This window comes from Nycticebus coucang, chromosome X (genome assembly GCF_027406575.1).
Source record: "Nycticebus coucang isolate mNycCou1 chromosome X, mNycCou1.pri, whole genome shotgun sequence".
Classification (NCBI taxonomy): Eukaryota; Metazoa; Chordata; class Mammalia; order Primates; family Lorisidae; genus Nycticebus; species Nycticebus coucang.
Window position 1 is genome coordinate 137,770,878 of NC_069804.1, and position 17,443 is coordinate 137,788,320.

A 17,443-nucleotide genomic window follows, 5' to 3' on the forward strand; every position below is an offset into this window, starting at 1 on the left:
TTTTTTTTTTTTTTTTTTTGTAGAGACAGGGTTTCACTTTATCACCCTCAGTAGAGTGCCGTGGCGTCACACTGCTCACGGCAACCTCCAACTCCTGGGCTTAGGTGATTCTCTTGCCTCAGCCTCCCAAGTAGCTGGGACTACAGGCTCCCACTACAACGCCCGGCTATTTTTTTGTTGCAGTTTGGCCAGGGCTGGGTTTGAACCCGCCACCCTCGGTATATGGGGCCGGTGCCCTGCCCACTGAGCCACAGATGCTGCCCCACACCATGTTTTTTAAAGATCATTATTTTGAATTTTTTTCAGGCATTTCATAAATGTCCTTTTATTTGATGTCTGTTGCTAGAGACTTATTGTGTTTCTTTGAGAGTGTTGTTTCCTTGCTTTTCTTATGCTTCTTATATTCCTGCATTGATATTTGCACATCTAGTGGAGCATTTGCTTTTTTCAACTTTATTAAATAGCTTTCATAGGGAGAAGCTTTTTCCTTTAAATGGGACCTGTGATGTTGGTTAGGTAAGTTGCATTGATTTTGTTTCTTGGTGGACTTAGAAGTGTGTTCTCCGTGCAGTTTCTTTTGCTGTACTCCTCATCACTGATGTCTGCAAATGCTGCAGTGGCCCAGGCTATGGGTGTTTGTGATGGCAGCGGGGCAGTTTTGCTGGGACTGAGGTCATTGAGCTAGTTGTCAGGTTTTGTGCCTGCAGGCACAGAGGGCCAACAGACGGTCTGTTGGGTTCTGTGGGGTGGCAGTGGCTGCCATTGAGTTGGCTGTCGGACTGGGCCCAGACATGTATGGGTGCAGCTGGCTGGAGAGTGTGGAAAATGTCTTTCTGGGAAGGCAAGGCCACAGCTAAATGAGATGTTACTCGGGTGCAGCATGGCCTTGTAGCCTGTGATAGTCTGAGGAATGGGAGGTGGGGCTGCTGCCTGATTAGTTATGGGACCTGGCACAGGTGCTACAGTGCTAGGCAGCCCTGAGGTAGTCTGTCAGAAGGGGTGGAGCCACCACCAATCAGATTTTCACACCAAGCATGAGCACTGCCCCCAGACTAGCTGTTGGCCCATGAACAGATATGCCTCGGTATGGCTGGGCTGGACAGATCTATAGCAGTCTGTCATGGGGCAAGGCTACCACAGGACCAGCTGTCTGGCTGTCACGGGCACAAGCAAACTTGGCAGGCAAACCAGGTATGTGGTGCATGTGAGCGTGAATGTGGCAGCCAGTGGGCTGTGCAAGTTTGCCTGTTCCCTAGGAGAGAAGGTGCCATGTAGGTTCAAACGCCAAGATCTCAGTTGTTCGTTGAGGCCTTGGCACTGGGCAGCCATGGTAATGGAATGACACTTGGCTCTCAGTGACAGACTCAGTTGCTCTTGGCCCCCAGGGCAAGACATCCCTTAGCAATGGCTCTGATTTCAAAATGATGCCATGACATAGCAGGTTAGGTCATGGGGGTAGAGGATACTCAAGGTGAGTTCCCTCTCTGTCTGAGGCAATGCAGCTGTACAAATTCTCAGCTACTTTTAAAACTGGATTTGGAGCCTATGAAGATTGGAGTACTCTCTTACAGGAAAGATTGCTGGCATTTGGGGAGGCAATAGGGACAACTAGGGATCTCCAGATTACCTTTTCTTGTAAGAAATCCCCGCTGGTTCTGAGCTGATTTTGGCATGGGAAACTCTGTGGGAGAGGCAGAATTCCTCACTCCCTTCTTCATGGTGCTATCCTAGTCTTCCATGTGCCACAGGGAACTCCCTTGGTACTTTCCAGCATACATCCTTAATCACTTCAGTTGAAATATAGTTGTTTATTTGTTGGTTTTCTCCCCTTTTTTGTGTGTATGGGTGGGGGGGACAAGCACCAATTAACCATAGTCAGCCATCTTGTTCTGATAGTTTTGACTATATTAAAACTCATTTAATAACATACTATTAAGAAAGTAATAAAAAAGGCAAGGTACATTCTGTAAAACTGTACTCAGAGTACACACAACAAGATATAATTAGTATCAAGAATCTAGGGCTGGGTACAGTGGCTCATGCCTATAATCCCAGCACTCTGGGATGCCGAGGCTGGTGGATAGTCTAAGCTCACGAGTTTGAGACCAGCCTGAGCAAGAGCGAGATCCCGCCTCTAAAAATAGCTGGGCATTGTGGGGTACACCTATAGTCCCAGCTACTTGGGAGGCTGAGGCAAGAGGATTGCTTGAGCCCAAGAGTTTGAGGTTGCTGAGAGTTATGACACCAAGGCATTCTATTGAGGGTGAAAAAATGAAACACTATAAAAAAAATTTATAAAGAAGTTCTATACAACCATAAAATAAGCACATAAATACCCCAGTAGAAAAAAATGGATGAGACATTTCACAAAAAGGAGACACATAGGGTCAGGAAATGCATAAAATGTATATATCAGCACATTATGGCCCATAAATGCATAATGTACACAGTTATGATTTAATTAAAAAAATAAATTCATAAAAAGAGTTTAACATCAATGGTGATTGTGGAAAAGCAAATTAAGACTGCAACCAGATATCAATTTATACACATTTGTTAGCAAAAAAGTTAAAAAGTCTAATAATATCTAATGTTAGAGATGATGTGGATCCACTGTTGCACATTCCTTCTGAAAATGAAAATTTATTTTTATTTTTGAGACAGAGCCTCAAGCCATTGCCCTGGGGAGAGTGCCGTGGCATCACAGCTCTCAGCCACCTCCAACTCCTGGGCTTAAGCAAGTCTCCTGCCTCCGCCTCCCTAGTAGCTGGGACTACAGGCGCCCACCACAACGCCCGACTATTCCTTGGTTGCAGCCGACATTGTTGTTTGGAGGGCCCGGGCTGGATTCGAACCTGCCAGCTCAGGTATATGTGGCTGGCGACTTAGCCACTTGAGCCACAGGTGCCGAGCGTTTATTTTTTTTTTGAGACAGAGTCTCACTCAATTGCCCTGAATAGAGTGCTGTGGTGTCATAGCTCACAGCAACCTCAAACTCTTGAGTAATTCCTTTGCCTAAGCCTCCCTAGTAGCTGGGACTACAGGCACTGGCCACAACACACAGCTAGTTTTTCTAATTTTAGTAGAGATGGGTCTCACTCTCCCTCAGGCTGATTTTGAACTCCTCAGCTCAAGGGATTCACTGGCCCCAGCCTCCCAGAGTGTTAGGATTACAGGTGTGAGCCACGGTGCCTGGCAAGAAAATAAAAATTTCTGCAACCACTTGAAAAACAGTTTGACAATACCTCCTAGAGTTGAACAGTTGCTTAGACTATGGCTAGGCAATTCCATTCTAAGGCATATACACAATATAAACTCTTGCATATATAGGACAGGAAATGAGGACAATAATGTTTATGCACATAGTACAGTTCAGAATGCAGAAAGTTTGGAAACAACCCTAATGCCCATCAATGAGAGAGAGGATGAAAAGACTGTAGGATAGACACATAATGGATGAAGTTAAACCAGTCAAAATGAACTATCACATTCAATATGTATGTGCAGCACACATCAGTATGTCTGACTTTAAACGAAATAATGTTAAGTAAAAAATAAAATAAATTCCATATATTATGTACACCACGATACTCATTTTATAAAGTAAAATACAAATTTTTTTTTTTATATTTTATTTTTTTTTAGAGACAGAGTTTTACTTTGTCATCCTTGGTAGAGTGCTGTGGTATCACAGCTCACAGCAACCTCTCCAGCTGTTGGGCTTCAGTGATTCTCTTGCCTCAGCCTTCCCAGTAGCTGGGACTACAGGAGCCTGCCACAACACCCGGCTACTTTTGCAGTTTGGCCAGGGCTGGGTTTGAACCCTCCACCCTTGGTATATGGGGTCAGCATCCTACTCACTGAGCCACAGGCGCCGCCCTAAAATACAAATTATTATAAAATACAGGCTCAGTGCCTTTAACTCAGCGGCTAAGGCGCCAGCCACATACACCAAAGCTGGCAGGTTCAAATCCAGCCCAGGCCTGCCAAACAACAATGACAAGTACAACCAAAAAATAGCCAGGCATTGTGGCAGGTGCCTGTAGTCCCAGCTACTTGGGAGGCTGAGGCAGGAGAATTGCTTAAGCTCAGGAGTTGGAGGTTGCTGTGAGCTGTGATGCCACAGCACTCTACTCAGGGCGACAGCTTGAGGTTCTGTCTCAAAAAATAATAAAAAAAAATAAAAATACAAGTATATCAAAATGGAACAAAGGAATCGTGAAGAGGATAAATAGATTGGTTCACGTGGAGAGAAATGAGGGGATAAAAGAGAGTAACACGTGCGTGTTATTTTCAAGGTCCTATTTTTTGTTCTGGGTGGTTGGGTTAAGAATGCTTATTACATTGTTTTAGAAAAACTACAGTTAATTAAATAACCAAAAACTAAATAAAGGTAGGTTATATGAACCAAAGATAAGAGTATGCTCTTGAATCCAGTAAAAAAAAAAAAAAAGAGATAAAATTAATGAAAAAGTACAGCAACCCAATAATAGCAGAACTGTGAAGATCAGTGCCTCTCAGGAATAATTTTGGTCACTTTATGAAGTAAAGGGCCCTGATATCCAGAGATGTTGGCTGATAGGAAAAGAACACAAAAATGATAAAGAAGCAATTTATAAACACTCATAAGGCCATGGTGTTGTAACTAGTTTCAAAATGAAAGTTATAATAGGTACCCATATTTTCTACCTTGCTCACACACACACACATGAATGTACACATATTTTTCTCTTTCTCTTTCTCCAACTATTTTATGTAAAATATGATGGTAGTAATTAATTTTACAATAGTGTTTTTTTTTTTTTTTTTTTTTAGGTAGAGTCTCACTTTGTCACCCTCGTAGAGTGCCATGGCATCATAGCTCACAACCTCCTCAAACTCTTGGGCTCAAGCAATTCTCTTGCCTCAGCCTCCTGAGTAGCTGGGACTATAGGCACTCACCACAACACCTGGCTGTTTTTAGAGACAAGGTCTCACTGTGGCTCAGGCTGGTTTTGAACCTGTGAGCTCTTGCAATCCACCTGCCTTGACCTCCCAGAGTTCTAATTTTACAATAGTCTTTAAGTTACAGTGTTATCAAGGTAGGATTATGACAAAACCATTAGATGAAGGAACATCACGCAGAGATGGATTTGGTGAGACCCTGCATCTTTTCCTTTTGGGAAGAGGATGGCCGTAGTTTTCTTTTTACCAGAAAGAGTTGCATTACATTAGGAATGACTGTACTATCATTGCTTGGACGTTTAAGTATGAAAAGACAAATATACATAATGTTTAGTAGCAAGAAAGCTGGTGAATCTGGTGAATTACATTCAACGCCCACTTGCACCTCCTCTTAGCAAGCCTTCCTGTACTTCAGAACCTAGAAAAATAAAATTTACATTTCTCAGACTTCTTTATAGTTATGTTTCTGGATGCAAATTATGTTCCACCAAATAGATGTACTTTCATGAAATTTAGAAGGCAGAAGTGATTTGCAGATCACTTTCCTGCTGACTAGATTGTTGTTGCAGGCAAGAAAAGTCTTAAAGACTTTGGGTTTTCCTGCACCAGCATCCCAGTGTCCATTAGCTTAGCTGGTGTTGACAGGAAGCTGTATCAGTGGTGGAATGTGGACTCAGCCATGGCTGCCCTGGCACCAGCTGTACTAATGGTGGCTTCCAATTCCTCAATCACAGCCATGTCTGTGTGTTCTTGAACTCAGCAATTCCAGTGGAAGAATTCCTGATTTTCTGTCTTCACGGTGTGAGCAGAGGTAGCATATCCTCTGACATACCAGTTTGCAGTGTTATTCTGAGATTCATTTCTGGAGACCCAGTTCAGAACTCATTGCTCTAAACCCTGCTAATATTTTTGGAAGTTCCCATTCCCTGTATCAAATACCTAGAAAGTGAGAGTGGTTTTGTTTCCTACGAGTGAATCTTGACTGATAAAGATGTGCTCTTAGAAAAGCAATTTTTTCGATCAATCCTCATTTGCTTCTTAAAGAGCATAGTTTGATTTTGATTGAATTTCAATGGATGTTTGGCTTATAAAATGTTAAATTTAAATTTCTCTAATGCCTGGCTTATCTATCAAGCTTTTAATTATATATGCAAACATGTTTTTATAAAATAAATAAATAACCACACGACAAAGAAAAAACCCTGCTCCAAATATTTATGGATTTGTAAATTACTCCTGTCATTTAAACTAATCCTTTAAAATACAGGCATTTTTGCTAAAATAAATTGAATTAAACTTAGTCTAATATCAGCTTATATTTATTGAGGGCTTATTCTGAGCTAAGCAGTGATTTATCATCCTGCTTTCTTTTTTCACTTTTTACCGCAGATCTTTGATACCCAGAAAATAGCCTCATTGTTTCCCAAAGACAAACTAATGTGGGATTATATTAATGGATAAAGCACACACAGGTGTGTTTGTATCTTGAAGAGGTGCCATCTTTTATGGATTTGGTTTCATTTCTAGGCCTTGTCACATTACCATAGAACTAGCAGAAACATACAAAGTAAATTCAGTAGTCAATAAACTCCAACCTGTGTGTCAATAGTAAGAAATAGATTCTCTCTCCATACGGACTGTGTTATAATGGGTTCATATAATGCTGATACAGCTAAGTACTCTAATTTCTAGAAACACACTCCCAGATAACAAGTAGGATAAGTCTTTTATCTCAAATCTTCTCACTTCTGTCTCCACCACCACCACCCTGTTACCAGCTTCTATCATCTCTCATCTTGATTTCTCCTGCAGCCTCTTAACCAATCTCCCTGTACCACCTTCCCTTCCAATCTACTCTTTTCACAGTATCCAGGGTGATCTTTTGTTAATCGTTCAAAGCATACCCTACCCCTCTTAAAGCTCTTCAATTTCTTCTTCCTGCATTTAAGACAAAAATCCTAAATCCTTGACACAGCCCTTGTGAATCTGGATGGTCAGGTACATGGTAACTCCCTAGCCTCACTCTGTCACTAGTTTGCCACCTCACTTTCTCCATTTTGCACTTGCATTTACTTCCCTGAATACGCAAGTCTTTTCTTGCCACAGTGCCATCTCACTGTGCTGTTTCCACTGCTTGGAATACTCTTCTCTTTGCCTTCACATTACTAGCTCCTTCTCATCCTTCAGAGTCTGAACTGTCACTTCCTCAAAAAGGCCTGTCCTTTCTCATTGGGACCCTGTGCTCTCCCTTCATAACCCAAATCACAGTTACGTTTATGTACGTGTTTGATTTTCTTCTTCATTATCTGTCTTCCACTAGGCTATGAGCTCCTGATGGTAAGGGTGGAGGGCTCTGATTCCCTTGCATAGCAATATCAGGAGGGCAGAATGGGGAGGTAATCTTCTATCCCTCACCTTGGGAAAGCAGGCATGTCTCTGTTTCCCCTACCTGGTAGTATTGGCAAGCTAAGCAGGGAGCTGATCTTCTATACCCTACCCAGGGGAAGCAGGCTATGCTCTGATTCTCCTGGCAGGGTTGTGTCATCAGGATCCAGTAGTATGCCGAGCCTTCGCCCACTCCTGACATCAATGAAATTGAATGAGGCAGTGAGAGTTGAGACTAGTAAGCACTCTTCTCTCTCCCCTATCTCTGGAGGCTGCATCAGTAATGAGACAGTGTGAAGCAGGGCCAGTTGGCACTCCACTTTTTACTTCCCCTGGTGTCAAAAGAACCCAGTGGGAAGCTGAGTCAGAAGAACCCAGTGGGAAGCTGAGGCAGTGTATGCAGGGCTGGTCAGCATTCCACTTCCCCTTCTCCCTTCACTGTGCTAGTAGGGCTCAGTGGGGACTGAGGTTCTTTCCCCATTGTTGCAGCAGCAGACCAGTGTAAGTCAGTCTCCTTCTCCCAAACACTGGCAGTAGTGGGGTCCAACAGGGACCTGGAGGCAATGAGATGGTATTGGTCAGTGTATCATGTTACCTGAAAGTGTCAGCAGAGCCAAGCAGGGTACTGATCTTCCACTCCAGCCTTGTGCAATGAGATAGTGTGATTTTGCAGTCTATGTTCGCTGGGTGGTATCAGTGGGGCCAAGCAGAAAACTGAAAATACACACCCAAGCAACCATCACGTTATACTTCAAAAGGGGACTGCTTGCTAAAAAAATAAATAAGACCCAGAGTCTCATAAAATCCAAAATATTTAGGACAGACTAGAAAATTACCCATCAGACCAAGCACCAAGAAAATTGTAACATGAATGAGAATATACAGTTAATAAGTTCTAGCATCAAGATAAATCAGATATTGGCCGGTGCCTGTGGCTCAAGGAGTATGGCACCAGCCCTATATACTGGGGGTGGCGGGTTCAAGCCCAGCCCTGGCCAAAAAACTGCAAAAAAAAAAAAAAAAAAAAACATAAATCAGATATTTGAAATATCTGACAAGGTTTTTAAAGCAAGCATTATAAAAATGATTTAAAAAGCAGCTATGAATTACCTGAAATGAATGAAAATATAGAAAGCAAAGAAACGAAAGTTATTAAAAAGAGCCAAATGAAAATTATAGAAGTGAAAAATATAAGCCGAATTATAAACTCACTGATGGGCTCAAAAGTAGAATGGGGATGACAGAATCAGTGAACTTGGAGATAGAACAATAGAATTTCCCCTATCTAAACAACGAAATGAAAAAAGAATGAAAAAACTGAATAGTTTAGGGGATCTGTCCATACCATTGGACTTCCAGAAGGAGAGGAGTGAGAGACTGACTGGCATAGAAAACATATTTCAACAAACAAAGGTTAAAAACTTTCAGAATGGGCGGCGCCTGTGGCTCAGTGAGTAGGGCGCCGGCCCCATATGCCAAGGGTGGCGGGTTCAAACCCGGCCCCGGCCAAACTGCAACAAAAAAATAGCCGGGTGTTGTGGCGGGCGCCTGTAGTCCCAGCTACTCGGGAGGCTGAGGCAAGAGAATCGCGTAAGCCTGAGAGTTAGAGGTTGCTGTGAGCCGTGTGACGCCACGGCACTCTGCCGGAGGGCGGTACAGTGAGACTCTGTCTCTACAAAAAAAAAAAAAAAAAAAAAAAAAAACTTTCAGAATTTGGGAAAAAACACATAACTATAGATTTAAGAAGCTAAGTAATCCCAAACAGGTTTAATCTAAAATAGTCCATTCCAAGACACATAATAAACAAACTTCTATAAATGAAAGAAGAATCTTGAAAATAGCCAGAAAGAAATGACACATTACCTACCAAAAAAAACACCTTTTTTGAATGACAGTGGGCTTTTTACCAGAAACCTGGGAAGCCAGAAGAAAGTGATATAACACTTTTTTTTGTAGAGACAGAGTCTCATTTTATCGCCCTCGGTAGAGTGCTGTGGCGTCACAGCTCACAGCAACCTCCAACTCCTGAGCTTAAGTGATTCTCTTGCCTCAGCCTCCCAAATAGCTGGGACTACAGGCACCAGTGACAACGCCTGGCTATTTTTTTTGTTGTTGTTGCAGTTCAGCCAGGGCTGGGTTTGAACCCGCCACCCTCGGTATATGGGGCCGGCGCCTTACCAACTGAGCCACATGTGCCGCCCCAGAAAGTGATATAACATTTTTCAAGTACTGACAGAAAGGAATTTTCAACTACACATTCTATGTACAGCAAAAATATCTTTCAGGAATGAAAGGAAAATACATTCCCAGACAAAAGAAAACTAAGAGAATTTGTCACTAGTAAGCCTACCCTTAAAGAATGGCTAAATAAAGTCCTTTGAACAGAAAGGAAATGATAACAGAAGAAGGCTTGGCACTTTAAAAAGGAAAGAACATCTGAATGGGTGAAAATAACCATAAATTAATAGGTTATCCTACTTCTTGGGAATTTATTAGATCACATTTGATGGTTGAAGCAAAAATTATAACACCATCTGATATGGTACACAATGTACATATATAGAGAAAGTATTTTCTTTATATAACTAAATACTCTGTCTTTTCTATATAATTGTGAAAAAGTATTTCAAAGGTAGAAATGATAAATCTAAATAGAAGTAAATTTTCTACATATCACTCAGTGGTAATATGTCAAAACCAGTAAATTGTGATTATTAGGTATGTGTGTCATAATACCTACAATCAACCACTAAGAAAGTTATACAAAACGATGTATTTTATAAAACTATAAATAAGGGCGGCGTCTGTGGCTCAAAGGAGTATGGCGCCGGCCCCATATGCCGGAGGTGGTGGGTTCAAACCCAGACCTGGCCAAAAACTGCAAAAAAAAAAAAAAAAAACTATAAATAAGGCTGGGTGTGGTGGCTCACACCTGTAATCCTAGCATTCTGGGAGGCCGAGGCTGGTAGATAGCTTGAGCTTGGGAGTTTGATACCAGCCTGAGCAAGAGTGAGACCCATCTCTAAAACTAGCCAGGCGTTGTGGAAGATGTCTATAGTCCTAGCTACTAGGGAGGCTGATGCAAGAGGATTGCTTGAGCCCAAGAGTCTGAGGTTGTTGCGAGCTATGACATCATGGTACTCTACCCAGGGCAACAAAGTGTGACTCTGTCTCAAAAAAACCCCCCAGAACCCAAAACTATAAATAAATAGAGATGGATTCCTTTAAAATGTTCAATTAATGTACTGGAAATTAAGAAAAGAGAAACAAACAGAAAATGAATAATGAAATAGCATCCATTAAATGCATAATAAGGGATTTTCATAAATAATTCTTTGCTTAGAAATTTGATAACATAGAGAAAGTGGACCGACTCCTTAAAAGATATAAACTACCAAAATACACATAAGAAGAAATAAATAATCTGAATAAGTCAATATCTAATAAATAAATTGAATCAATAATTAATGAACTTCCAAAAGAAAGCTCCAGGCCTAAATGGTAAATTCTACCAAACATTTAATAAAGAAATCATACAATTTTCCACAGTCTCTTCTGGAAAATAGACATAGAGGTAATACTTCATAACTCATTCTCTGAGGCAGCTATTAACCTGCTACCAAAACCAGGCAAAGTCATTGCAAGAAAGGAAAACTACAAACTAGTACCTCCATGAATTGATATTCGAAAGCCCTCAACAAAATATTAGCAAGTCAAATCCAACAATGTATAAAATGAATTATACACTATGACCAAGTGAGATTTACTACAGGTATGTAATGCTGGTTCAACATTTGAAAATCAATTTACATAATCCACAAACCAAGAAGAAAAATTGTGTGATCATATCAATCCAGGCAGAAAAGTATTTGACAAAATACAACACCTATTCATGGTGAAAACTCTTTGAAAGCTAAGAATACCGGATCAGCACCTCAATTTGATAAAGAACATCAATAAAAAATGCAGCATCATACTTAATGGTGAAAGACTGAAAGGTTTCCCCCACATATCAGGGACAAGGTAAGGATGTATGCCCTCACCACTCTTATTCAATGCAACACTAAAAATTCTAGCCACTCAATAAGACAACAAATAAATAAATAAATGTCATATAGATTGAAAAGAATGAAAGAAAACGTCCTTTATTGGAAGATGACCAGGATTGTCTATGTAGAAAATTCTATAGAATACAAAAGAAATCCCTCCTAGAACTAATAAAGTTGCAAGATACAAGTTCACCACACAAACTCTGTCATGTTTCTATATACTTATAATGAACATATGGAAATCAAAATGAAAAACACAAATCCTTTATAATTGCTCCACAAAAATGAAACACTTAGGTATAAATCTAACAAAACATGTACAGGATCTGTATGCTCAAAATTACAAACTGCTGCTGAAAGATATCAACGATATACATAAATGGAAAGACATATGTTCATGGATTGGAAAACTAAACATAGTAAAGGTGTTGATTTTTCTCAACTTGATCTGTAGGTTTAACATAATTTCCAAGCAAAATTTTGTGTAGATATAGACAATATTTTTCTATAATTCATATAGAAAGACAAAGGAACTACCAAAGCTATAGCAATTTTGAAAAAAAAAGTAGGATGAATTAGTGAACCTAATTTTAAGACTTATTATACAGCTACAGTCATCAAGACAGTGTGGTATTAGTGGAGAGACAGGCATGCAGAAAAAAAGAACAGAATGAAGTATCCAAAGGTAGACCCACAGAAATATTGCCAACTGTTTTTTTTTGGCCGGGGCTGGGTTTGAACCCACCACCTCCGGCATATGGGACTGGCGCTCTACTCCTTGAGGCACAGGCACCGCCCGTTGCCAACTGTCTTTGACAAAGGTGCAAACAATTCAATGGAGGCAGACTAGTCTTTTCAACAAATGGTGCTAGAATCATTAGGAATGTATAAGCAAAAACAAAAAAGATAAAACTTGGCTTAAATCTCACACCTTACACAAAAAATTAGCTCAAAATGGATTATGGACTTAAATGTGAAATGTAAAACTATAAAACTTTTAGAAAATTAGAAGAAAATCTTCAGGTTCTAGGGCTAAGCAAAGAATTGTTACACTTAGTACCTAAAGCATTACCCGTGAAAGGAAAACTTGGTAAATTGGACCTATTCAAAATTAAACACTTTTACTCTGCAAATGACCATATTAAAGTGATGAAAAATGAGCTAGAAAATGGGATAAAATATTTTAAAAGTACATATACATGAAAAACTAGTATATAGAATATTTAAAGAACTATCAAAACTTAACATTTAATAAAACAAACAAAAGACATGAACAGTTATTTTACCAAAGAGGATACAGAGATGGCAAATATGCACTTGAAAACTGTTCAACATCATTACCCATCATGGAAATGCAAATTGAAACTATAAAGAGGCCTGGTTTGGCTCAATCCTGTAATCCTAGCACTCTTGGAGGCTGAGGCAGGTTGATCACTTGAACTCAGGAGTTTGAGACCAGCCTGAGCAAGAGTGAGACCCCATCTCTACTAAAAATAGAAAAACTAGCCAGGTGAAGAAGTGGGATACGAACACACACAGGGTGACCATAATTGTAAATATTTTTAAAAATGCACACAAACTTTATGGCCACCCTGGATAATGAGATATCCCTACACATGTATAAGAAAGGCTAACATAAAAAAAAATAGGGTATCAAATCCTGGTGAGGATGCTAAGAAACTAGATTAATACCATATACAGTCACTTTATTTTTATTTATTTATTTTTATTGAGACAGAGTCTCACTTTGTCACCCTCAGTAGAGTGCTATGGCATCATAGCTCGCAGCAAACTCAAACTCTTGGGCTCAAGCAATTCTCTTGCCTCAGCCTCCCGAGTAGCTGGGACTACAGGTGCCCGCCACAAGGCTATTTTTAGAACCGAGGTCTTGCTTTGGTTCAGGTTGGTCTCAAACCTGTGAGCTCAGGCAGTCCACCTGCCACAGCTTCCCAGAGTGCTAGGATTATAGGTGTAAGCCACCATGCCTAGCCTTGGTACAGTCACTTTAAAAAGCAGTTTGTCAATTTCTTTTTATTTTATTTTATTTTTTTTATTAAATCATAGCTGTGTACGTTAATGTGATCATGGGGCACCATACCCTGGTTTCATAGACTGTTTGACACATTTTTATCACGCTGATTAACATAGCCTTCCTGGCTTTTCTTAGTTATTGTGCTAAGAAATTTGCATTCCACATTTACTAAGTTTCACATATACCCTTGTAAGATGCACCACAGGTGTAATCCCACCAATCTCCCTCCCTCTGCCCACCTTCCCCCTCCCTCCCCTCCCTTTCCCCTTCCCCCTATTCTTAGGTTGTAACTGGGTTATAGCTTTCATGTGAAAGCTATAGTAGGGCTGAGTACATTTGATACTTTTTCTTCCATTCTTGAGATACTTTACTAAGAAGAATATGTTCCAGCCCCATCCATGTAAACATGAAAGAGGTAAAGTCTCCATCTTTCTTTAAGGCTGCATAATATTCCATGGTGTATATATACCACAATTTATTAATACATTCGTGGATTGATGGGCACTTGGGCTTTTTCCATGACTTAGCAATTATGAATAGGGCTGCAATAAACATTCTGGTACAAATATCTTTGTTATGATGTGATTTTTGGTCTTCTGGGTATATGCCTAGTAGAAGAATTATAGGATTGAATGGCAGATCTATTTTTAGATCTCTAAGTGTTCTCCAAACATCTTTCTAAAAGGAATGTATTTTTTTTTTCTAAAAGGAATGTATTAATTTGCATTCCCACCAGCAGTGTAGAAGTGCTCCCTTTTCTCCACATCCATGCCAACATCTCTGGTCTTGGGATTTTGTGATATGGGCTAATCTTACTGGAGTTAGATGATATCTCAAAGTAGTTTTGATTTGCATTTCTCTGATGATTAAAGATGATGAGCATTTTTTCATATGTCTGTAGGCCACGCGCCTGTCTTCTTCAGAGAAGTTTCTCTTCAAGTCCCTTGCCCAGCCTGTGATGGGATCACTTGTTCTTTTCTTGCTTATACGTTTGAGTTCTCTGTGGATTCTGGTTATTAAACCTTTGTCGGAGACATAACCTGCAAATATTTTCTCCCATTCTGAGGGCTGTTTGCTTGCAATTTCTTATAAAACTAAACGCTAAACTACCACATGATTGAGCAATATAGTACTTTTCTTTTTTTTGAGACAGAGTCTCCATTTGTCACCCAGGCTAGAGCGCTGTGACGTCATAGCTCACAGCAACCTCAAACTCTTGGACTAAAGTGATCCTCCTGCCTAGATCTCTTGAGTAGCTTGGAACTATAGGTGCCCACCATGACACCAGGCTAATTTTTCTTTCTTTCCCTCCTTTCCTCCTTTCCTTTCTTTCCTTCCTTCCTTTCATTCTTGCTCAAGCTGGTTTTGAACTCCTGAGCTCAAAGGATCCTCCCACCTGGGCCTCCCAGAGTGCTGGGATTATAGGAGTGAGCCATCACACCTGGCCAATGTTGCACTTTTGAAAAAGTTATCCCAGAGAATGAAAAGTTAGGTTTACCCAAAGATCTGACTACAAATGTACACAGGAACTGTATTAATTTGCTAAGCCTGCCTTACATAAAATACCACAGATTGGGGTAGCTTAAAAAATAGAAATTTGTTTTTACAGTTCTGGAGTCTGGAAGTCCAAGATCAAGGTGCTAGCAGTATTAGTTTTTCTAGGACCTCTCTCCTCAGCTTGCAGATGGCTGCTATCTCACTGCCTGTTCACATGGTTGTTCCCTGTCCCTCTGTACACATACACACCTGGTATTTCTTCTGCCTTTTATAAGTTATATTGAATTAGGGCCCATCTCAATCACCTCATTTTTAACTTAATTACCTTATTAAAGATCTGATCCCCAAATACAGTTATATTCTGATGTACTAGAGGTTAACATTTCATTTTTTTTTTTTTTTTTTGTAGAGACAGAGTCTCACTTTATGGCCCTCGGTAGAGTGCCGTGGCCTCACACAGCTCACAGCAACCTCCAACTCCTGGGCTTCAGCGATTCTCCTGCCTCAGCCTCCCGAGTAGCTGGGACTACAGGCGCCCGCCACAATGCCCGGCTATTTTTTGGTTGCAGTTCAGCCGGGGGCCGGGTTTGAACCCGCCACCCTCGGTATATGGGGCCAGCGCCTTACTGACTGAGCCACAGGCGCTGCCCAACATTTCAATACATAAATTTTGAAGGAACACAATTCAGCCCATAACAGCAGCTTTATTTGTATAACTAAAACCTTGAAACGACCCAGATGCTTTGTAGTTTTTTTTTTTTTTGTTTGTTTGTTTGTTTTTGAGACAGTCTCACTTTGTCACCCTGGGTAGAGTGCCATGGTTTCATACACAACTGATAGCAACCTCAAACTCCTGGGCTCAAATGATTCTCTTGCCTCAGCCTCCCAAGTAGCTGGGACTGCAGATGCCTACCACAGGCAAAAATGCCCAGCTATTTTTAGAGACAGGGTCTTGGGGTCTTGCTCTTGCTTAGGTGGGTCTCAAACCTGTGAGCTCAGGCAATCCACCTGCCTTGGCCTCCCAGAGTGCTAGGATTACAGGCATGAGCCACTGTGCCCGGCAACCCAGATGTTTTCCAACAGATAAATGTTTAAACAAACTGTGGTACTTCTGTATCAGGGAATATTACTCAACAAGAAAAATCAATGAACTACTGAAAAACTGTTGTAAAAATACCAAACCCAAAAGGTTATGTACTACATGAGTCCATTTATATAACATTCTTGAAATCACAAAATTATAAAAATATAGAACAGATTAGTGGTTGCCCATGATCAAGGACAGGAGACTGTGTGACTATAAAGGGCCATACATCTCCAAAGTGAGAAAGATGTGGCTGTAAAAAAGACAATGCAAGGTATTCTTGTTGTGATGGAACTGCTCTGTAACTTGATGGTATCAATGTCAATATCTTGGTTGTGATATTGTACTACAATTTCTCAAGATTTACCACTAAGGGAAATTGGGTAAAAGGCAGATGGAATCTCTGTGCATTATTCCTTCAACTGCCCATAAACCTACAATTAAATCACAATAAAAACTATACAAATTACCTAATTGATGGTTATTAAAAATAAATGTAAAAATAGTTACAGTTCTCCATAAAAAAGCATTTATTGGACTGGGTGAGGTGGTTCATGCCTGTAATCCCAGAATTTGGGAGGCTGAGGTTAGTGGATTGCCCTGAGCTCATGGGTTTGAGACCAGCTTGAGCAAGAGTAAGATCCTGTCTCAAAAAAATAGCCAGGTGTTGTGGCAGGTGCCTGTAGCCCCAGCTACTCGGGAGGTAGAGGCAAGAGGAATGCTTAAGCCCAAGAGTTTGAGGTTGCTGTGAGCTGTGACACCACAGCACTCTACTGAGGGTGACAAAGTGAGACTCTATCTCAAAAAAAAAAGCATTTATTGAATGAATGAATGGTTTAATTTTACAGCTTGGTTTCATAACCACTAACCATATTATTTCCCCAGATACGACCCTTTACCTAGATATGTGTTAGTCTGTGGAGGAGGGTGATGCCAGAAAGCCAGATGAAAGCCGTAAGACTGTAAAGGGGAGAAAGAATAAGAAAATGAGTGAATAGATATTACAAATGATTACAGGAAACTACCACTGAGATGGGTGTGAAAGTCTGAGGGCTGAAATAGAGGGAACAGCTAACTGGGCAACATGTGCACAGGTATGAGGGCTTGTTAGGAAGAGTCCCTGACAGAGTTAGGCACTAGTGAAGCATCACTCAGCTGGACTTTAGATGGCTGTATAGAGAGCAGTTTTGATCTTGCACTAAGAGATGGGAGCAAAAATGGAGCTTACTTCATCAGGATCAGTGGCACCCGAGAAGGAAGTAGCTGTAAGTTTGGCCTAAAATAAAAGTAAGGAGGGAATCATCAAGGGAGGACAGAGAAAGTTGTAAGAGTGAGTCAGCCAACTAAACAATACTTACTAGTGAGTTTGAATGGTGTCAGATTGGTTTAAGTAATGAGATCCATGCCCTGTAACTAACCAACTATGTGAGTATACTTTGAAACCACGATAAG

General features: G+C 40.6%; 1 pseudogene; it reads left to right on the forward strand.

Moving 5' to 3' along the window:
- The first annotated feature begins 1,120 nt into the window (after positions 1-1,120).
- The window catches only part of LOC128577021 (plasmanylethanolamine desaturase-like), a 56,506-nt pseudogene continuing 40,183 nt past the window's right edge, over positions 1,121-17,443 (forward strand).